General features: G+C 38.5%; 1 protein-coding gene across 1 annotated transcript in view; it reads right to left on the bottom strand.

The window, feature by feature from the left end:
- The window catches only part of ADAMTSL1 (ADAMTS like 1), a 475,524-nt gene that overhangs the window by 325,677 nt on the left and 126,330 nt on the right, over nucleotides 1–23,517 (bottom strand). The gene's annotated exons all lie outside the window — the stretch shown is intronic.

Here is a 23,517-nt window from a genome sequence, read left to right as displayed (position 1 = left end):
ATCACAAAAAATACAACAGTGAGATAACTGTAGCAGGATAAATTTTATGAATAATCTCTATGTTCTATATGTTCCTTAGAATGTAAGATGCATAAGGGTGGGGTTTTGTATTTTGGATTCATTGATGTATTCCAAGCAACTAGAACAGTGCTTGGAAAATTGTAGGACTTCAACAAATATTTGCTGGGACTTTCCTGGTGGTCCAATGGTTAAGACTCCGTGCTTCTCCTGCAGGGGGCATGGGTTGCATCCCTGGTCCATGAAATAAGATCCCACATGCCATGCAGCACAGCCAAAAAATATGTATTTGCTAAATGATAATTTAAAATACTCCATTTTCCAGCTAGCACTTCAACTAAGAAAAGAGAAACAGAATCACAGAATCAGCCAACAGACAAAAACAAGGTTAGTGTGCACATGTGTGGTGGAAGAGAGGATTGATACAGAGGGCAGCAGAGATAGCCAACAGTGAGTGCCTGCTATTGACTGGCCCTGTCCTGTACCAGGTACAAGACACACATCTCATTCATTATCAAGACAATCATGGAGGTCATGAAGCTTGCCAAGGTCACTTAGCTAATAAGTAGCCGAGTTCTAAATACATCTAACAAAACATTTGTGCTTCATCCAAATCGGGCTTAACAAAATCACAAGCCTTCATCAATTATGTGGGCAAACTCATTTGTATCCCTAATCTTTTCTTTCCAACGTTCAAGTTAAAAAAATATGCAAATCCAAACTAAATCAGGTTGTACCTCTGTAGTTCTAGTGAAATCTAATATCCAAAGACTTATTCTATTCTCAAACTCCTTCAACTACTGTCTTTGACAAAATAAAATGAGAAGTGTAGTGACATTTGAAGGGGCTTATTTTCACAATGTACCCACAATCCATCCTGTTTTTCAAAAGGTTGTTAACATGAACTCTCTCTGAGGTTTGATTTGCATTTTTTGCACCTTCAACTAATAATTGCAAACACATGTTTAGGCAAAAGTATGAAAAATACAACTGTTTACTATTGTGTTATGTATGTGCTATATTTTTAAAATGTGGTAACATGTACCTCTCCCCTAAAAGCACACAGGCATCTTTAAAAATACATAACAAAACAACAACTTTTTCAGCAGCTGTACTTGTTTTAAAATGTAAAGATGTCAGGAAAACATAGTGCCCAAATCTTAAGTGGAGAGTGAAGGGGGGTTGGTTCCACCTCTGGGCATTCACTGTGGTCAAGCTGCAATCAGTCTCAATATGTTCAGAAGTTACAGTGAGGCCACTTCAGAATTCACGTCAGCTCTGCCCGTGCAGAGCCCAGCATGTGCTGCCTTCTTTGATGTCCTTCCCTATAACTGCAGTGAAATTATTTTCAAAATTCTTATCTGTAGATGAACCCACACATGAGCTGAGCAACTCTGCATTCATTCTTATATTCCAAGCACGGTGTGAAATGCAGTGACTGAATCCAACAGTGATTGAAGTCCTGTTATGAGCCAGGCACTCTGCTAGGAGCAATCCAATGGTGAGTTCTAGTACATATGGGTCCACCCTCATGGGACTTAGAGTCTAGTGGTGGAGGCAGATATTACTCAAATCATCACACACATGCAGAATGATAATTAGATGAAAGGTATAAAACACAGATACGGGGTACTCTGAGAGCTTAAAGTATGGGTAGATCTGTTTAGAAGGGCCAGAGAAGATTTTCCTGAAGAAGAGTCTTTTGAGCTGAATTCTGAATGAGGAGTCAGACTTAACTAGATGAAAGGGAGGTGTTGCTGTGAGGCTTACTGCATCTTTTAGTCATGCCTAGATACTAGCTAATTAGAAAGTATGCAAAAACCAAAGCTGGCAAAAAAAAAAAAAAAAAATCAGACTGGATTTGCCAACAAAAGCAAAAATAAACAAGGGGGGTGGGCTACATCAAACTAAAATCTTTATGTACAGCAAAGGAGACAAAGAAACAAAATGAAAAGACAACCAACTGAATGGGAGAAAATACTTGTAAATCATATATTTGATAAGGGGTTCATATTCAAAATATATTGATATAAAGAACTCATACAACTCAAGAGAAAATAAACCAAACAACCCCATTAAAAAGTGGGCAGAGGACCTGAATAGACATTTTTCCAAAGAAGACATCCAGAGGCCAACAGACACGTAAAAAGATGCTCAACAACGTTAATTATCAGGGAAATGCATATCAAAAGCACAATGAGATATCACCTCACACCTGTCAGAATGACTATTATCAAAAACACAACAAATAACAAGTGTTCATGAGGTTGTGGTGAAAAGGGAACCCTCCTACACTGTTGGTGGGAATGTAAATTGGTGCAGCCCCTATGGAAAACAGTATGGAGGTTCCTCAAAAAATTAAAAATAGAACTATCATATGAACCAGCAATTTCATTTCTGAGTATTTGTCCAAAAGAAACAAAATCACTATCTTGAAAGGATATCTGCACCCCTATTTTCATCACAGCATTATTTACAGTAGTTAAGACATAGAAACAATCTAAGTGTCAGTTGACAGATGAATGGATAATCTCTATCTACCTATCTACCTACCTACCTACCTACCTACCTACCTATCTATCTATCTATCTACCTACCTACCTACCTACCTGCCTATCTGAAAAAGAAGAAAATCCTGCCATTTGCAACAATATGGATGGACCTTGAGGGCATTATGCTAAGTGAAATAAGTCAGACAAAGACAAATATCATACAACCTCATGTATATGTGGTATCCAGAAACAAACAAACAACTCATAGATACAGAGAACAGATTGGTGGTTGCCAGAGGTGGAGGTTGAGGGTGGGTGAAATGGGTGAAAGTGGTCAAAAGGTACAAACTTCCAGGAACAAAATAAGTAAATCATGGTGATGTAATGTACAGCATGGTGACTATAATTAATAATACTGCACTGTACATTTGAAAGTTGCTAAGAAAGTCAATCTTAAAATTTCTTATCACAAGAAAAAAGATCTGTAACTATGTGTGGTGACGGATATTAACTTGACTTATTGTGGTGATCATTTTATAATATATACAAATATAAAATCATTATTTTGTACACCTAAAACTAATACAATATTATGTCAATTCTATCTCAATTAAAAAGATATCAGAAGACTAAAGCGTCTGATTGCCTTAGTAGGGTTGAATCCTTTGAGAAAACATGGCAATCTTAACTTAGGCAGTATTCAAAGAATCATTGACTCTACTGTTCTTGTTTGGGGTTGAAGAGAGATGACCTTAATCTTACGAGATACTCAGCTGTGTGGAAGGACAGTGGGCATGGGAACGCATACTCTCAGGTATCTCAAACCTGAGTAGGTTTACTCCTTAAATTAAAGAAATTTCAGGTTTTTCAAAGGATTTAACTTCCTCTGGAAAAATTTTAATGGACTCTGATATCTCTAAAGGAGCCAGAAAGGAGATAATCATGAAAATCTCTCTCTAATCCTAAAGATTTCTTTTGGTTCCAAAGCCATTTTAAGAAAAGAATAATCCAGCTTCATAGATCCAAAGTAACAGTCGTATTAGGAATAGCTAAATAGAAGGTGACATACTTTAAGGCTAACTTGGCCAGACCACCAACTTAGTGTTCCCAGTGTGGGTTTATGGACCATTAGGATATGAACCAAGTCAGTTCTAACTGGGCTTTGTTTAACTTCAGAATTGAAAAGACAAACATCTCCCTGACACCATAGTTTTTTTTTTTTTCTGTATCAATTCCCTTTTAAAATGCCAAAATATTTTAACTCAATTATTTTTAAGATGTGGAATATTTTATCATCAGATAAAATGTTCTTATTTTGGTCCAAGTGGAAAATTATTTGCAGTTTTATCAGGAAAATCATTGTTGACATGTCTCAACCTGTTGAACTTGAAAAACTATTAATTAAAAATCAGTTAAACTATCACTTAAAGAGCTATCATTAACAGTAGAGAAAAAATAAATAGAAATACAGAAATGGCTTAGTTGGCAGGTGCAATGCCAGACTCCTCTGTGCCTTTGCACATGATATTATTTCTGCCTGGAGTGCTCTTTCCCAATTCTTTATTTGGCAAACTGCTATTCATCCTTCAAATCCCAAATTAAGTGTCTCCTCCTCAAAAAAGCCTTTTTCAGATTCCAGAATTATGTACTTTAATGGTCAATACTTCCTCAGCCTTTTGTTCATAATTCCATGTAACAGAGTACTAAGTGCCACCTAATACCCATCTATCCTATTTTTCTCAGTAATAGAACTCCAGTTTTATTTAGGGTGGCAATATATCCAGGTAAAAGAATACATTTCTCATTGGCTATGTCACCAAGTTGTAATTAGTGAAATAGAAGTGGGAGAGTTATGTGGGACTTCTGGGAAGGCTGCTTACAAGAAGCTGACTTAGTTGGGGAGGGTCCCTTTTGCCTGCCTGCCTTCTGTTGGCTCCAGTGGCTTTCTTAAAAAATGAGACAGTCTTGAGAATGGAAGGATGGCAGAGCAGAGAGAGAGAAAGAGCCTGGTTCTGGAACCCCACTTGGACTGGTTACATCTTGACTCTTTTTTGGGTTTTTTTTTTTTTTTGGTGAGAGAGTAACTCCTTTATGTGCTTAAGCCAATATTATTTTGGGGTTTCTTTTATATATACTCAATTCAAACAGCTGTATAATTTATACTGAGTTTAATCTATTAACATGTCTGTCTCCACAGAAGATCATGGGCTATCTGAGAGTCCCCGTTTTATTACTCTTTCTATTTTGCTGGTTAGCACAATGTTTGGCATTTGTGATGCACAATGAATGTTGGTGAATCACTGAAACACATCAAACATAATGGTTTGCTAATAATTCCAGGGTAGGTTACAGATAGGCAACCTTAGACTGCCGTCACTGATGACATACATGTGTACAAAAATGCACATATATGTGTGTATGTGTGTTTGCATGTATCTGTGTACACAGAGAAATAGGTGTACTATAAATGACAACTAGAAGCCAAACCTAAACCTCTGTCCTGGTACATGAACAAGAATTACTATAAAGGGTTAGTATTTTTAAGACACCCATGTGCACCTGTGCTCATTATTCTAATGGATTTTTTTTTAAATTTATTTTTGGGTGTGTTGGGTCTTCGTTTCTGTGCGAGGGCTTTCTCTAGTTGCAGTGAGCAGGGGCCACTCTTCATTGCGGTGCGCGGGCCTCTCACTGTCATGGCCTCTCTTGTTGCGGAGCACAGGCTCCAGACGCGCAGGCTCAGTGGTTGTGGCTCACGGGCCTGGTTGCTCTGTGGCATGTAGGATCTTCCCAGACCAGGGCTCAAACCCGTGTCCTCTGCATTGGCAGGCAGATTCCCAACCACTGCACCACCAGGGAAGCCCACCTATGCTCATTATTAATGAAATGTTATGGAAGGCAATGTTCAGGTCACTGAGTTCCCAGAACCATCCCGTTCTGGACAAAACATTAAAGCGAGATAATGACCACTCATAACCTTGTCAACTGCATGGAATTTCTTGTAAAGGGTGGAAAACTAACTGGGTATTTTGTCCTAATGCAGTTTATTAATATTCTGCTACTAGATGTCAGCTCAGTGGTCTAACTTCTTCCCCATCCAAAATGATTGCACAGTTTTGGTTTTTTTTTTTAAAAAGAGACAAAATTTTTGTCCCAGGTGATATAAAAAGTGAGAAGCTCCAAGATGTTTTTGTTGTTTAGACATCAACGTCAACTTTTGCTTTTGTGTCTTGAATGTATGCTTTTTGCAAACACATATGTATACATGCATACAGACAGGCAGTTCTTCGTCTCTTGAGGGGAGCACACACACTTAACACTGTTGATTTTTCTTCATTGTTTCTCAGGACTTACTAAAAAGGGGGCAGGGGAAACCCTCCCTAAACAAAAAACTAGAACTATAACATCCAGTCCAAGTTGGCTCACAGACTTTGAGCATGTCATGCAGATTTTAGGCATCAGGCCTACAGTATGTGCTGATAGGGGTTTCTTTCTTCACCTCACATAGCTGATAGCAAGTGAACAGGCAGAACACAAGACTGAAATTCTCTAGACACTGAAATATGTATAATAAAATGTCTTCACTAGGAGCCACAGGAGAAAGAAAGATCACTGGATGGATAATTTGGAGAATGTAAATAAACACAGTCCATAAGCAGATACCATGCCTCAGAATGACATGCTTAGATGGGTTCACACTGGCCACATTTCAAATGGTTTCCCGTAAGGACCTCAACTTCTAGCATCAAATACTGAGCCAGTGATGTCAAGCTTTTCTTGATCCAACACCATGAGGTAAGAAATTTTTAAATCCCTTTCTTTTCAGCACTGGGCAAGACAAATATGGAAAACGAAACTGCAAATCTGATCACAGCTGCTCTTATTTATAATTATTTAATTCAGATAGAACTTTATGGGGGAAGAGTGTGCTCTTACACACATTATAACTCATTTACTATCTATGTTAATAGGGAAAATAGTAGATCTCCAACCTTATCTTTAAAAGATTTAGACATTGATTGATTTGTTTATGCTTTGCCTTTTTATAAAATGATTTATAGCATATACACATGATAAAACACAATAAAACTCTTAAAAAGCAAAAGAGAAAATGGGGCAAAGAGAAAAATAAGGGTCAAAAAGGTGAGTTACAGCCAGAAATGAGAACTACATAAATGCACATTGTTAAGTCCTATACATTTTCTAGACAGGGGTCACAGATCTGGACATGAGCTTCCTAGAAAAGAGGAAAATACGAGCAGTGACAAGGGTCACAGCATCTACTAGATCTTTTAGAAAATGTATAGGATAATGTGTTCCTTACAGTGGACACTCAATAAATGACAAACTGGTTCAGGAGAATCATAATTACTCAAAGTACTGAAATCCTAGATATGTATCTTCTGTGAGTTTTCTGAAAGACAATGCCATGTAAAAATGTCCTAAGAACATCTGAGCAAATAAATACAAGAAGTTTCAAAGAACTGGCTTTTCAATAACCACTGATGAATCCTAATGGTCAGGGAACATTTAGTAAAACCAAACCTTAAGAAACCAAAACAAATCATCCAGGTACAGAGTGTTGTGATGGTCTGACTTAATCTAAGGATAGACTTTCCAGCATTTAGAGCTGGGCTGGCACAAATATGGCACATGCACAGCTATCTTTCCGGCCAGGACCCACAGTGGACATTGCCACCCAACTGTAGCACTATTTGCCACTGAGATTTTATGTGGCCACAGAACCTCTACAATATTGTGATCTAGAAGCCAAATTCATTAGACTATGGCTGTCTTGCAGGGAGACGAAACTAACTTACTACTCCAGAGTCAGAGAAATGAACTGGCTATCTTTTAGACAATTCTCCACAAATATTTCTCTTAAGATGAATGTTTTCTGAAGATATGAATGATTTCAAGTACAGATTATAACACGAGGTTCAGGGAAGATAAACAACTTCCCCAAGGTCACATTGCTGGTAACTAACAAAACCAAAATTCCAACTTGGGATTCCTGACTATAAGTTATCGTAGGATGCCTATGAACCATGGAAAGACACACGAGTCAATATTTAATATGGGAATGGTGATAAGAAGGTTGAATAATCTTATCAAGATCCCCACCTCCAGAGCCAGACTTACACGCAGGGGTGAATAGATGGCTTCAAATGTAATGTGACTTGGAAGCGTATTTAGGAAGTAAATGGGAAGGTACCACTTCTCATCTATACTTGCGCTCCACGTCTCTCTGATACGAGAAAACAGGATCCCCGGTCATTCATAAAGATGCTAACAGTGGCCCATGCGCTATGTTTAATATTTCCAAAAGCCTAATGAAAATATCTTTACCTGCCATAAAAACCACATAAGGTCCTCCAAACCTCAACCAACTCATTATACAAATAAACTAAATCCTGATCTTTATTGTACTTATTTTAAAATTGCACTCAGGTCTTTGAGGCATAATATGAGAAAACAAATTATTGCTTAATACATGCAGTGTTTTGAGTTGATGGAAACTTACAAAACACAAGGCCCATATGAAAAAAAAAAATAAAGGGCTCCTTTGTGTTAAAAAGTTGGGAACCGTTGGTGTGGTCCTTTGTTTGTTGTCCACATGCCCTTGGGAGGAGTAACACATGAAGCTGTGGATTACGCTTAAATAAAACCAAATCCACTGAACATAAGGCATTATGCTGGCTGTTATGGTGCTGCGGGGGGTACACATAAATAATAGGCATGGTCCCAATCTAGGGTGAATGGCTTTAACCAGATCATTTCCTCAGAACAGGCGAGAACAGAAAGGGAGTAAAGATCACGAAGACTAAAGGTCATAGGGGTACGGAGGAGGAGAGAGACAGAAGGGAAAGCCTGGAGAAGGGAAAGAAAACTATATGCTTGCTAGATTTAGGTATAATATATATAGTCTCACTTAATTCTTTTTTTAAAAAATGGAGATATAATTGACAGTAACATTATATTCATTTCGGGTAACATAATGATTTGTTATTTGTGTGTATTGCAAAATGATCTCCCCAAGTCTAGTTAACATCATTTAAGTCTTCTAGTAGCCCGGAAAATTAACTAACTTTATGTTTATTTTACAAAAATAAAACTGGACTCAAAGATTCAACAATTTGCCCAAGATCACATTACTAGGAATTGGTGTTGCCAGAGGTGAATCAATGAGTGATCCCTCTATTCTAAGATGTGTGTTCCTCTTAGGGGTTAGAAGGGCAGTGGGGAGACAGGAAGGAGAATGAACATGTTTCTTTCAGCCATACCTTGTTGCCAAAAGGTAACAAGGGCATTTGAACAACAAACAATGGACTACACCAACAGTTCCCAACTTTCTAACACAAAGGGGTCCTTTATTTATTTATTTTTCATACGGGCCTACCGCTATAACTTTCCATATGGGCCTACCTTAACCTACCGCTATAAGTACTAAGACTAAGCACCAGGCAAAAAGTACGATCTTTTGCATTCAGTAGCTTTGAAAGTATATCTTTAATGGGCAGGATTTCCTTTTTGAGGGAGCAACTGAATTGATTAAAACAATTAGTTGCTTTTGTTCAGTAGCCACACACACATGCCACAGGGTAATACTGGTAAATACACACAGGTTATTAGGCTAAATGGATGAGGTGTAGCTCTCCTACACTCTAATACACCACAATCTGGAAAAAGTTTATGTGAAGGCATTAACTCCTCCAGGCAAAGATTTTCCGAAGGAAAACTCCTCGTATGTGGCACTCTCCTCTGGGGTTTACCAATCACTGGTAGGACTTCTCAGTTTCCTCCTAGACTCATGAGGGTCCTTACAATGGCCCACAAGGTCCTGTATCAACATACAGATGGCCAATAGGTACATGAAAAGATGCTCATCATCACTAATTGTTAGAGAAATGCAAATCAAAACTGCAATGAGGTATCACCTCACACCAGTCAGAAAGGCCATCATTAAAAAGTCTACAAACAATTAATGCTGGAGAGGGTGTGGAGAAAAGGGAATTCTCTTACATGGTTGGTGAGAATGTAAATTGGTGCAGCCACTATGGGAAACAGTATGGAGGTTCCTCAAAAAGCTGAAAATAGAGTTACCATAAAATCCAGCAGTCCCACTCCTGAGCATATACCCAGACAAAACCCTAATTCAAAAAGATACATGTACCCCACTGTTCATAGCAGCACTATTTACAATAGCCAAGACGTGGAAACAACGTAAATGTCCATCGACAGATGAATGGATAAAGAAGATGTGGTACATATATACATGGAAACAACGTAAATGTCCATCGACAGATGAATGGATAAAGAAGATGTGGTACATATATACAACGGAATATTACATAACCATAAAAAAGAATGCAATAATGCCATTTGCATGGATGGACCTAGAGATTATCATACTAAGCAAAGTAAGTCAGAAAAAGACAAATGCCATATGATATCACTTATATGTGGAATATAAAATAGGACACAAATGAACCTATCTACAAAACAGAAACAGACTCACAGATATAGAGAACAGACTTGTGGTTGCCAAGGGGGAGGCTAAGTGGGGGAGGGAAGGATTGGGAATTTGGGATTAGCTGATGCAAACTGGTATATATAGGATGGATAAACAACAAGGTCCTACTGTATAGCACAGGGAACTGTATTCAATATCCTGTGATAAACCACAATGGAAAAGAATATGGAAAAGAATATATATATATATATATATATGCATAACTGAATCACTTTGCTGTACAGCAGAAATTAACCCAACATTATATGTCAGCTATACTTCAATTAAAATAAAAAAAGGTCCCGTATCATCTAACTGAGTTACCTCTCTGACCTCATCTCTCTCTGTCTCTCTCCCCTTGCTGTTCTTCAAACATTCCATGCACTTTCTCTCTTAGGACAGCACTGGTTGTTGCCTCTGACTGGAACATTCTTCCTTAGACACCTCTAGAGCTGTTGTCTTGCCATCTTTAAGTCTTTACTGGAAACCCTCACCTTCTCAATAATGTCTACCCTGACCAGACTATTTAAACCTGTGTCCCTCTCCAGACCCAGGTTCTCTTACCCTGTCCCATTTTTTCTATTTATTCTATGGCACTTATTTTATAATACAATATAATTTATTTATTTATAATAAGTTTATTGCTTATTTTCTATCTCCTACTAGAACGTAACACCACAAGGTCACAGTGTCTAATGATACAATAAGCAACTAATAAAAGTTTACTGAATGAATGAATGAATGAATTCAGTATATAGGTAAGGCCACAGGTGACAGGCATAGATTGTGGGTTTCAAAGAATTTTCCTCCTTGTCTTAGAACATATGTCTAGAACATAATAACGACTTCCATCACTTATATTCTCTGCCGCTAGTTCCCAACACCAAAAAGAGCTCTCTGTCAAAAAGAAAAAGATCTCTACAGATGTGTCATTTTGTAGCACTGTAATCTGAGAGTTTACTTCCACTTGTCACTCTGCCTGCTGTGTCTCTAGTCCTCATCCACTACTCCAGAATGGCTTTGAGCTGAGAACGCTTATTATTTTTGAGTGTCTTCCTCTGACCTCTTTTCCACTAGGCAGGGTGCTCAGGGCTTCACGCCCTCTCTCTAACACCGACTCTGGACCCGGAAGCTCACTTTGTACTTGATCTCCTGAGTGTCTGATTCTTGGCTCTTCCTGAGGGATGTGAGCTTGCACAGACCCTGGCCTGTCTCTTGCCATTACTCTGTGTGAGCTCTAGCCCTTTGGATGGTTGTCTGGCTGGACCAGAGCCACTGTCCTACTCTACCTACAACCCACCCGCCCCCACCCCCATCAAAGTGTCAGGGCATCAACCTCCTCTGCGGTTAAAGGCTAAAGGAGGACCTGTTTTCATTGGAATGAGATTTTGGCCAGATGTCCTTTTAAAGGGAGCCAGTTCTACCTTCTTCATTGTCTGAGGTAGAGATATTTTCCTGTGCTCCTTAAGAGCTTGCTTATCCTCTAGAGAAGTTCTGTGGTACTTATCTCTTTATATTATAAAGTAAATGGAAGAAAGGGGGATGTCGATGTTGGGGGTATGAGACAGCTGATAGGAAGGGCAGTTAATTGATTAGATTGCAAACATTTTTAAGAGTTTTTGCTGTATTGCCTTTCTTGTGATGAAGAATCTAATCCATCCAATGACTGGATAAACACCCTAAAAGGGAAAGAGAATGACTAACTCTTATTTCTAACATTTATTCAATGACTAACTCTTATTTCTAACATTTATTCAATCTTCCAGGTGCTATCGGACTGATTTTACATTTCTCCTTTCTTATTTATTTTGAGGTCTGGGCCGAATTCGTCTGTAAATTTATGGCTAAAAGCATTTGGATTTTTTTGGCATGTTCGTTTTATTTTTTATTTTTTAATTGAAGTATAATTGATTTACAATGTTGTCTTAGTTTCAGGTGTACAGCAAAGTGATTCAGTTTGTTATATATATATATATATATATATTCTTTTTCAGATTCTTTTCCCTTATAGGTTATTACAAAATATTAAGTATATTTCCTTGTGCTATACAGTGGCATACTGTTTTTAGTTAAATGTCTGTCTAGTAGTCTTCAGCAGAAATCCCAAGAATTAACCTAGTATAGACCTTTGTGCATACAAACACTGGAATTCATTCCCAGCATATGGTCAGAGGACTTTTCTTTAGCAGGCTGTCTTCTCCCTCCCCAGCTTCCAAAATTAGGGTGTCTGGAGAATGCGAAACAAAATTATACAAAGGCCTGACCTCTGACCTTGCTTCTGTCTAGAAGACTGTGAAGTACCCAAGAGGGAAAGTGTTGAATTTGGCCTCACTTCACATGGCATTAACTGTAATTCTTTGTGAACTGTGGTGACATCATGGTATACTTTGACATCACTGCTCAGCCTCCCTTCTGCTGCTGGGCACACAGTGCAGAGGTTTTTTTCCTACACAAGAACTCTTTGTTGAGAAGAAAGGATAGCAGCTGGTCTTCTGCCCTGGTACAAATGTGGATCTTACTGGAATGTTCCTGTTCAGGAAGTCACCACAAAGTAGCCATTCTGCTCTGATGACTAGAACTCACACACATAGCTCTGGAAACTTTAATGAAAATTTACCTCTACAGAGTTCAAAATTCCACCTAGGGCCATAACTCAGCAAAATTCTGCATACAATAAAGCTCTCATTTATATGTCTGGATATGTTACCTGAAGTCAATATTCCAAAAGCAGTAGTATGCTGGCTATATGTGCGTGTCAAGGCTGGAGGTATAGAAAAAGGAACAGTAAGGAGGGATGTATCTGTCTCCCCAAATAGTTCTCCTCCATTATAATTTCTCAAGTGTCTCAGATACCCAATCAGGAGGGCTTGTGCCATTCCTTGGTTCTCAAGTCAATTCCTGGTTACTTCCCCAAACATATTACTTTATACTAATTTGAAGCTTTTGGACAGTGCTATTAGTCTTCTTCAAAGTCAGTCAAAGATATTCTCAAATGATATATTTATTTCCTTTTCCTTTCCTGGGCTCTCTACTGCCATTTCTGTCTCAGGTAAAGCCTCAGAAAATTGAGCAAAACAGAGTTTATGCAAAAATATCACCTGTAAAATAACTCCACCCTTCTGTCCCATGTGGCTCTAATGCCTACATAAGGCAGAAAAGTTCCAGATCAGCTTGAGAAACTAAAGGTTATTAATCTAAGATTATTCTCAGAGGAGTAAGTCATAGCCCAAAACATTTGGGTGGGATAGTAAACTTCTTTTATTGAAAAAATGTGTATACTTTTTTAATTCTGTCAGAACAAACAGAGCCGTTGCAATACTCAGTTCTACCATGAACCTTCCAGTTGGACAAAGTATTTTTTTCCCTCTGGAACATTACACTTAAGGCCAACCAGACCATACTGTCGCATCTTAGCCTTTTATCCACGCTTTCACTTCCCTGGCCATTTCTTACCCTGAAACATCATTACTTAAACCAAGAATCTACATGTTGTACAGCCCTAAACCATGAAAAAGGCAGTATGACCTTGGGCGGGGGGGAACAAATGACTCAACCTGGATGTGACGATTTATTACCAACTGCTTGTAAACATCCCATGTTTTCGGTGTGTGATTCAGTTCTCTCCTGAGGATAATCAGATCTACTTTATATTGTTGTAACAATTTGAAGTGATATCCTATATAAAAAGAGGCCAAGCACATAACCACTCTGACCATATATCCTGGAATTTCTGAAAAAATTCTATTTCCAAATCTGTTTTATAGTCCTCGTGATTATCAGACCATGTGTCCTAGTCACTTTGGGAGGATACATGGTCATTATGCAAATAGGAGGTATTTGCTGCTATGTGTGAAAATGTGTCTAAAGCTGTAAAGGGCGATTTAGTGTCTTGAGCACCCATAGTCTTGTCTCACAGCTCTAGGCGCAGGGTCAAGTTTGCAAAAGCCCAGGTCCACTGCAGTGCCTCTGGATTTGACAACAGCACATTTGAAGTAAGGTCACAACCCTTATCCTGTACGGAAATAGACTCTCCTTTATCAGGCAGAACAGATGGAGCTTCACTGGAGAATGTTTTTTTTTCCTTTTTAACTTTCCTCTACCCTGGTGAAGTAGCGAATGAAGTAGCAGCAAGCCAGGGAAATGATCTCTGGGAGTTTTAAGGATTCTATTAGTAATGAATAAAACCTCTCGGGAACTGCTGTGGGGTAGCAAATCATCTCCTCTGCAGCCTCAAATGAGAGGGGAATGCTTAGAATTCTTAAAGTATCCTTCCTTAGATCTCTATTCTAGACCACTAATCTGGAGTTAATTCAGGGCCACTTTCAACTGTGTACAAGCGAGTAACAATCATTAAATGTACATGTCAATACAAAATAGAGATTTCCCAAAGTCATTTTTCTAAAATCTGAAGTCTTAGGGAAAGATATATTTTCAGGGGCTGGAGAAATAGCTCAGTCCCGTTTTCTCCATGGGAGCCTGCATGCACATGGATGTGTTGCTATGACAGCTGAATTTAATGAAAGAAAGTGAGTACTCAGCAAATCCATCTTGGCATAGGGAATATTCAAAATCTATTTGTTTTAAAGAGGAAGAAAACTGGAATCTGAAAGTGCAAACCAAAAACAAATCCGTCAAATTTTTTTTAAACTAGGAAAAGTAGTCTTCCTGAAACTGGGAATTTGAATTGCTTATTAATCAGAATTAGCAATAAACCAATCAAACAGCAGTCACAACGTCCTACAAGAAAAGTGGACTGACTGATTTTTAATGCGCCAAAAAATTTCCTGAGCCAATAGGAAGGTTAGCTGCTGGATTGGGCTTGAAGAAGGCTGACAATGATCAATTCTGGCCATGCTGTCAAGCTCTAGACTTGTGGGTTTAGGATAAGCAGTAACATTTTGCTGAATCACTGCAATATTGACAATGGCAAAATGAACTGCTGCTTCTTTCATTTTACACAAAAACAAATTCACTTAAAGGCCCCAAGATTAAAAAAAAAAAGACTGTACACATTTTTCCCATTCAGAAAGATTAAGAAAATTCCACTAGCCACCCACTCACATACATAAAAATGAATTCTGCTTCTTTCCTAATTGCAGGCCTAGTTTAGAAAACTAGCTGAAACCTACAAATTTCAAATCTGACAGAATTCAACACTCAGCAGATGTCTAATTCAAGACTGAAATTAAATTCACATTGAAATCTAGAAATATTTTAAAATTCAGGTTTGTATAATAGTTATAATCAGTTTTTTTTCGGTAGTTTTAAAAAACTACCTAAAAAAGTTAACACAGAAAGCTTATATATATGTTATATTCTAATTGTCCTAAAGGTACCCAAAGGACCTGCCTCAGTGCCCTCACCTTACTGCTTCCTGGTGGACCATGGGCAAAGAAGAGAGGAAAATTTGTGGTTCATGCAACAATCATAATTTGGCTATACTAAACCAAGTAATAGTTCCTCTCCATGTACTGTGTATAAGGCATGTTACTTGAGATAATTGGTTTATATCTTTAAAATATGCAATATGTCTTTATCAATATATCTGTGTGGATCCAAACAGAAAAATCCCCAAATTCTGCAAGTCTGGGGCTCTCAAACACCACATTTGTTAGAAAAACATGATTTAACCACTGATTTTAAGGTTTTCAAGTGTTATTTCAAGTGGATTTTTTGCATGGTTTTGACCTAGCCTTCATGTCATTTTTCTACATTAAAATTCCACTATTTAAAGTCAAACTATTTTCTGTAGGTGCAGGTGTGTTACAAGGAATCACTTACTGGGATATATATCAAAGAGGAGATGAAAACATTTGTTAGTATCAGCATGAGGATTTTTATGAATACAGTGCTCCCCAGAACACCTGGGCATTGAGTTCTCAGATGATTTCCAACCTTGAGTTTTGAATTCTTTCTAATGAATGTGTCAAGAGCAAGGACACATGGGTTTTTCTGAGATGACAGCGATTGTGTCAGTGGCGTATGGTCTTCCTGGCTGAAGCCCACGAGGCCTCCTTTTCTGTGGCTGGTGAGTGGCAGTTGCATCTGAGTTGGCAGGAAGGTAGAAAATAAATACCATCAGCCACCATTATTGTGAAGAGTGAGAGATGAGGTGATTGTAGACTGTGGTAATGGATAATTCCTACTTATCAAATCTGATGTCAAGAAGACACAACAATAAATAAATCATGATGGGGAAAGGGATCTTGATTCTTATGAAGCACCAACTATGGGCCAGGTACTGTCAGGTGCTTTGCAGGGTTTATGAAGCCTGTAAACAAACTCTGTGACCGCACAGATGACAAATCCAAAGCAACTTCCTATGCCACCTACCTAGAAAATGGCAGAATTTGACTTTCAATCTCTTTCTTTTTATTTTATTAAAAAATTTAAAAAATTGTTTTTTATTGAAGTATAGTTGATTAACAATATTGTGTTAGTTTCAACCTCTTTCTAACACATCGTTCCTACTACTCTAGGTCGCTTAATATACCAGAGAACTTTTAAGTCAACAGTGTGTATATTCAAAACAGTAGAGTAGCACTACATGTATGCAGCAGTTACTCATGAGAATATTCTGTTCTAAGGGAATGTTTGTACCACTCCGTACATCAATAATATACCCACCATGTATCTCGTATATCAATAACGCTCACTAAGTTTGTTTCTTAGCACTCAGCAAAGGGCACTCGAGGGAGAAAGAAGCTCTTGAAAAGCAGTTTCTTGGGAGACAAAATCTTCCAAAAAGATTCCGACGTTTTCTCCAATAGTATGAAAATCAGCCTTCTGCAAATTTGTTTTTAAGGCTTGCCTGTAGCTTGGCTTCAGCACTAAGTAAGTTATTACCTTAAACAGTGGGAAAAACATCTCCAGTAGCAGCTGGCAAGACTAAGGAGAAGGAAGAAGGGAGGGGTGAGGAGCGACAGAGTGGAAACGCACTGAACTCAGCCCAAAAGCGGCTTACATCTGGGCGGCTTAACTCGGCAGAGACCTCACGATCCCTGCCAATGGCCAGTGAGGATGACCTCCATGTGAACTTTTGATTTGCACCACACAGTGTCAGGAAGGAGGAGGACACCCAGAGTGACACACTGTTGATTCTGCAGCAACTGATTTGAACCCTCAGCTCACACAAATAGTACCTGCCTCTGCTTCCCCAGCCAGCCTGGGTTAAGGGCCAAGGCATGAGGCAAGAATACGTTCCAATACGGAAGCATCTTACACTCACCTCTGACCTTCTCTGTCAAAGGTCAAATAAAAACATTTGGAAAACATGGGAACAGAGTATTTTCATATTAGTTTTTATTTGGGAACCTCACATAGTTCCCCAAAGCAGGGAAATGGGCAGTTTTATCTCCAACAATGCTCAAGATTACAACAGCAGAGGTGATGCAAGTACAAAATATGGACGATGGGAAGAGTTACGTGAGGAATTCACATCCCACATATATCCCTGAAGGCACAATTCTGTCTCCCGGCCTGAACTCAAAGTGGTCTCCCCCATTTTTGTTCAAATTTTCTAAAGTGAGGGCAGAATTCACTGCTGAATACAATCACGCATTGCTTTATAATGTATACACTGTCATGGGACTTCTCTGGTGGTCCAGTGGTTAGGACTCCGTGCTTCCACTGCAGGCGGCACAGGTTTGATCCCTGGCCGGGTAAGTAGGATCCCGCATGCAGTGCGGCAGGGCCAAAAAAAGAAAAAAAAAAAAAATGTATACACTGTGAAGCTTATATTCCTGGACCATGTGCTTATCTGATTGTTCCACAAGTGATAATTTCTTTTGCAATGGGATTAGAACTTTGTTTTAGACACAATTAATTTCTCAACGACAAGGCTAACCTTTGGGTCTAACTAGATGTTAAGAAGAAAAGGCTCCATTTTGTAAGCAGTCATTTAAATTGCAGATGTGGATTCAGTCTGCCAAACAGGTACTCACTATCATAAATCAACACCCCCATCCATAGCAGGCTGCTACACTGCAACACCTCATTGGTATGCAAAGAGGCACAGCTATACTTTTATTTCCTTCTTTCAAGACAGCATCTCACTATTTTCATGGTTCTTCTTTGAGCTTGGGAGCAACAGAAGGAAAAAAAGTAGGGAAGAATAAGGGCTAGAGGAATTCCATGCCCAAACATTTGTAAATTGCCTAGAGAAGCTGAACACGGTTCAGCATCCTGATCTCCAGCACAATGAGCAAGTCCTGTACTCAACACTTTTTATAGGAACAGTACTGTAGGAGCTGTTAAAGGATAAAAGGTTGAAAAAGTCACAGCTCTGCTTTTGAGGGCTTTATAAGCTAGAAGTATAGATGTAAGAGTAGGAGGCAGAGCTGGTGAGAATGAAAAATGGTGCAGTGTGGTGGAAAGCAGTATGGAGATTATTCAAAAAACTAAACATACAGTTACCATATGATCCAGCAATTCCAGTTTTGGGTATATATGTAAAAGAAGTGAAAGCAAGGACTTGAACCAATATTTTCAGGCCCATGTTCACAGCAGCATTATTCACAACAGGCAAGAGGTGGAAACAACCCAAGTGTCCATCAACAGATGAACAGATAAACAAAATGTGGTATATGCTGTTAAATTAATTAAACAAAGAGGCCATTAGGCTGAGGTGGCTCTACTTCTGTGGCAGACTATGTAGGCAAACCAAACTCTAAGAAAGTAAATGCCTCAACCTTACAAAATTAAAACACTAAGGACAACCAATCATAGCCAACTAGGCTTTAAACTGTAGCCAACCAAATAATTTCCTTTCTTTGCTCCTGCACTTTTTCCATAGTCTTTCCCTTGGCTCCTATTGGTGGAGCGCTCCAAACCATGTATGGTTTGAAGCTACTTGATTCTTAATCAATAAATGCTCACATAAACTCTTAACATTTTTTTTCAAGAAGAAATAGATAATTTGAACAGACTGATCACTAGAAGTGAAACAGAATCTGTAATTAAAAAAACTCCCTGCCAACAAAAGTCCAGGACTGGATGGCTTCACTTGGGAATTACACCAAACATACAAAGAAGAACTTATCCAATCCTTCTCAAACTCTTCCACAAGATTGAAGAGGAAGGAACATACCCAAAGTCATTCTACAAAGCCACCATCACCCTGATACCAAAACCAGACAAAGACATTACCAAAAAAGAAAACCACAGGCCAAGATCTTTGATGAATATAGATGCAAAAATCCTCAACAAAATATTAACAAACTGAATCCAACAACACATAAAAAGGATCATACATCATGATCAAGTTGCATTCATCCCAGGGTCACAAGGATGGTTCAACATATGCAAATCAATCCATGTGATACACCACATCAACAACAATAAAAGAGATAAAAAACACAGGATCATCTCAATAGATGCAGAAAAAGCATTTGATAAAATCCAACATCCATTCATGATAAAAACTCTCACCAAAGTGGGTATAGAGGGAACATATCTCAACATAATAGAAACTATTTATGACAAACCCATAGCCAACATAATACTCAACAGTGAATATCTGAAAGCCTTCCTGCCAAAATCTGGAACAAGACAAGTATACTCACTCTCACCACTTCTATTCAATACAGTACTGGAAGTCCTAGCCACAGCAATCAGACAAGAAACAGAAATAAAAGGTATCCAAATTAGAAGGGAAGAGGTAAAATTGTCATTGTATGCAGATGACATGATACTATATATAGAAAACCCTAAATACTCCACACAAACACTACTAGAACTGATAAATGAATTCAACAAGGTAGCAGGATACAAGATTAACATACAGAAATCTGTTGCATTTCTTTACACTAATAATGAAATATCAGAAAGGGAAAGTAAAAAAACAATCCCTTTTAAAATTGCATCAAAAAGAATAAAATACTTAGGAATAAACCTGACCAAGGAAGTGAAAGACTTATATGCTGAGAACCATAAAACACTGGTATAGGAAATTACAGATGATTTAAAGAAATAAAAAGATATGCCAATTCTTGGATTGGAAGGGTTAATATTGTTAAAATGTCCAGACTATCCAAAGCAGTCTACAGATATAATGTGATGTCTATCAAATTACCCATGGCATTTTTCACAGAATTAGAACAAATAATGCTAAAATTTATGTGAAACCATAAAACACCCAGAATTGCCAAAGCAATCCTGAGGATAAAGAATAAAGCTGGAGGCATAACTCTCCTAGCCTTCAGACAGTACTACAAGGCTACAGTAATCAAAACAGCAGGGTGGTATTGGCACAGAAACAGACATATGGATCGATGGAACAGAATAGAGAGTCCAGAGATAAACCCACACACCTATAGTCAATTAACCCTCAACAAAGGAGGCAAGAATATACAATGGAGAAAAGACAATCTCTTTGGCAAGTGGTATTGGGAAAGCTGGACAGCTACATGTCAATAAAGTTAGAACACTCCCTCATACCACACACAAAAATAAACTCAAAATGGATTAAAGACTTAAATATAAGACAGGACACCATAAAACTCCTAGAAGAGAACATTCTCTGACATAAATGGTACCGGTGTTTTCTTAGGTCAGTCTCCCAAAGCAATAGAAATAAAAGCAAAAATAAACAAATGGGACCTAACCAAACTTACAAGCTTTTGCACAGCAAAGGAAACCACAAACAAAATGGAAAGGCAACCTACAGACTGGGAGAAAATATCTGCAGACGATGTGACCGACAAGGGCTTAATTTACAAAATGTACAAACACCTCATATAACTCAATAACAAGAAAACAACAACCCAATCAAAAAATGGGCAGAATATCTAAACGGACATTTCTCCAAAGAAGAAATGTAGATGGACAACGGGAACTTGAAAAGGTGCTCAACATCACTAATTACTAGAGAAATGCAAATCAAAACAACAAGGTATAACCTCACACAGGTCAAAATGACCATCATAAAAAAATCCATCTACAGGAGAAGACCTTCAAGATGGCAGAGAAGTAAGATGTGGAGAACACCTCCCTCCCCACAAATACATCTACACGTGGAAAAACTCCTACAGAACACCTACTGAACGTGGGCAGAAGACCTCAGACTTCCCAAAAGGCAAGAAACTCCCCATGTGCCTGGCCGTGTGGCTGACAGGGTCAGGCCTGTGCCTCTGAGGTGGGATAGCCGAGTTCAGGACATTGGTCTACCAAAGACCTCCTGGAGCCACATAATATCAAATGGAAAAAGCACTCTCACAGATCGCCATCTCAACACTAGACACAGCTCCACTCAACGACCAGCAAGCTACAGTGCTGGAAACGCTACACCAAACAACTAGCAAGACAGGAACACAGCTCCACCCATTAGCAGAGAGGCTGCCTAAAATCATAATAAGGTCAAGACACCCCAAAACACACCACCGGACACAGTCTTGCCCACCAGAAAGACAAGATCCAGCCTCATCCACCAGAACATAGGCACCAGTCCCCTCCACCAGGAAGCCTACACAACCCACTGAACCAACCTTAGCCACTGGGGGCAGACACCAAAAACAATGGGAACTACGAACATGCAGCCTGCAAAAAGAAGACCCCAAACACAGTAAGCTAAGCAAAATGAGAAGACAGAGAAACATGCAGCAGGTGAAGGAGCAAGGTAAAAACCCACCAGACCAAACAAATGAAGAGGAAATAGGTAGCCTACCTGAAAAAGAATTCAGAGTAATGATAGTAAAGATGACACAAAATCTTGGAAATAGAATGGAGTACATACAAGAAACGTTTAACAAGACCTAGAAGAACTAAAGAGCAAACAAAGATGAACAACACAATTAACGAAATTAAAAATTCGCTACAAGGAATCAATAGCAGAATAACTGAGGCAGACGAACGGATAAGTGAGCTGGAGAAAATAGTGGAAATAACTACTGCAGAGCAGAATAAAGAAAAAAGAATGAAAAGAGTTGAGGACAGTGTCAGAGACCTCTGGGACAACATTAAATGCACCAACATTCAAATTATACGAGTCTCAGAAGAGGAAGAGAAAAAGGAAGGGACTGAGAAAATATATGAAGAGATGATAGATGAAAACTTCCCTAATATGGGAAAGGAAATAGTCAACACCAGGAAATGCAGAGAGTCACATACAGGATAAATCCAAGGGGAAACACGCCAAGACACATACTAATCAAACTATCAAAAATTAAATACAAAGAAGAAATATTAAAAGCATCAAGGGAAAAACAACAAATAACATACAAGGGAATCCCCATAAGGTTAACAGCTGATCTTTCAGCAGAAACTCAGCAAGCCAGAAGGGAGTGGCAGGACATATTTCAAGTGATGAAAGGGAAAAACCTACACCCAAGATTACTCTACCTGGCAAGGATCTCATTCACATGTGATGGAGAAATTAAAAGCTTTACAGACAAGCAAAAGCTAAGAGAATTCAGCACCACCAAACCCGCTTTACAACAAATGCTAAAGGAACTACTCTATGCAGGAAACACAAGACAAGGAAAGACCTACAATAACAAACCTAAAACAATTAGGAAAATGGTAACAGGAACATACATATTGATAACTACCTTAAATGTAAATGGTAAATGCTCCAACCAAAAGACATAGACTGGCTGAATGGATATGAAAACAAGACCCTTGTATATGCTGTTGACAAGAGACCCACTTCAGACCTAGGGACACATCCAGACTGAAAGTGAGGGGATGGAAAAAGATATTCCATGCAAATGGAAAGCAAAAGAAAGCTGGAGTAGCAATTCTCATAGCATACAAAATGACTTTAAAATAAAGACAATTACAAGCAACAAAGAAGGACACTACACAATGATCAAGGGATCAATCCAAGAAGATATAACAATTGTAAATATTTATGCACGCAACATAGGAGCTCCTCAATACATAAGGCAAAAGCTAATAGCCATAAAAGGGGAAATCGACAGTAACACAATCATAGTAGGGGACTTTAACACCCCACGTTCACCAATGGACAGATCATCCAAAATGAAAATAAATAAGGAAGCACAAGCTTTAAATGATACATTAAACAACATGGACTTAATTGATATTTATACGACATTCCATCCAAAAAGAAGAGAATACACTTCTCAAGTGCTCACAGACCATTCTCCAGGATAGATCATATCTTGGGTCACAAATCAAGCCTTGGTAAATTTAAGAAAATTGAAATCATATCAAGTATCTTTTCTGACAACAACGCTATGAGACCAGATGTCAATTACAGGAAAAAATCTGTAAAAAGTACAAACACATGGAGGATAAACAACGCACTACTAAATAACCAAGAGATCACTGAAGAAATCAAAGGGGAAATCAAAACATACCTAGAAACAAATGACAATGAAAACACGACGACCCAAAACCTATGGGATGCAGCAAAAGCAGTTCTAAGAGGGAAGTTTATAGCAATACAATCCTACCTCAAGAAACAAGAAACATCTCAAATAAACAACCTAACCTTACACCTAAAGCAATTAGAGAAACAAGAACAAAAAAACC

This window comes from Physeter macrocephalus, chromosome 9 (genome assembly GCF_002837175.3).
Source record: "Physeter macrocephalus isolate SW-GA chromosome 9, ASM283717v5, whole genome shotgun sequence".
In the NCBI taxonomy this organism is placed as follows: Eukaryota; Metazoa; Chordata; class Mammalia; order Artiodactyla; family Physeteridae; genus Physeter; species Physeter macrocephalus.
The sequence above is the reverse complement of the archived record's forward strand: the minus strand, read 5'-3'. Positions and strand labels throughout refer to the sequence as shown.